This window comes from Anarrhichthys ocellatus, unplaced genomic scaffold, assembly GCF_004355925.1.
Source record: "Anarrhichthys ocellatus isolate YVR2014 unplaced genomic scaffold, GSC_Weel_1.0 scaffold26, whole genome shotgun sequence".
NCBI classification, from domain to species: Eukaryota; Metazoa; Chordata; class Actinopteri; order Perciformes; family Anarhichadidae; genus Anarrhichthys; species Anarrhichthys ocellatus.
The window spans coordinates 3563318-3564378 of NW_022280056.1; positions in this window are offsets into that span (position 1 = coordinate 3563318).

A 1061-nucleotide genomic window follows, 5' to 3' on the forward strand; every position below is an offset into this window, starting at 1 on the left:
AAAGCAACTCATCTTCTTCTTGCAGTGTCAACTAAGTATGCTATTTTTCATAATGTGCTATTGCGTGTTTTTCATAACGTGGGAGATATGAGGATCCCTAAAAATAAGACACGTTTTGTTGAAATACGTAATATGGAAGGGGCGCCAACTAGGGACTCGTAAGTTCTGCCGGCAGACCTCAAAGCTAACGTGGATTGTGGATTTTGTTGGGCCATGTTAAAAGCCTCCATTGTGGAAGCTGCTGCCAGGAGTTGTAGTCGGAAGCTCATCTGTGCCTGTCGTGGCAGCAACCTAAGAAGAGTGAGGCCGTCAAGCTAAAGAAGGAGGCTTTTTGGGCTTGGCTGGACCAGGGGTCACCAGAAACAACATACGGGCATCGGTTGGCCAGAAGGGCTGCAGCCGTGGCAGTTGTCAAAATAAAAACCCGGGTGTGGGAGGAGTGCGGGGAGACTATGGAAAAGGACCTCAAGGAAGTTTCTGGCAAAGCGTTTTGACCAAACAGAAAGGAAAAGCAGGACTTTGCTGAGGCTGCGCTCAGCAGGGGAGGAGAACTGCGGACCAGGGTTGTGGATATTGTCGAGCTTTTTACACAGCACTTTGAGGAACTCCTGAAACTCCTAAATAATGGGAAGCACTGGCAACGTCGAGTGTGAAGTTGTTTCTATGATTGGTTCTTGAGACAACTGCAGGTAGCAATACAACAGGCCAAGCATTTGGCCCATTCTGAATGGCATGTTTTGCACGGCCAATGCACTAGCAGTGAAATACTCTTATTGGCTTTAGTAGATTAGGAGAACTTTGCAGTTGTACATCATAGAGTTTAATTACAACACAGTTGTCACAGCATGTCAGCTGCATACGAGTGTGTAATGTGTTCTTCATTTATGGGAAAGAAGAGAACAGTGGCTTTGTTACACAAACTCATTTGAAGCACTTAGCATTAGTCAATCCCTTGCAAATCCAACCTGTTAAAAAGAGTCATAAAGATGTAAACTGAGAGAGGGAGGGTTCCTCAATTCACACACACACACACACACACACACACACACACACACACACAC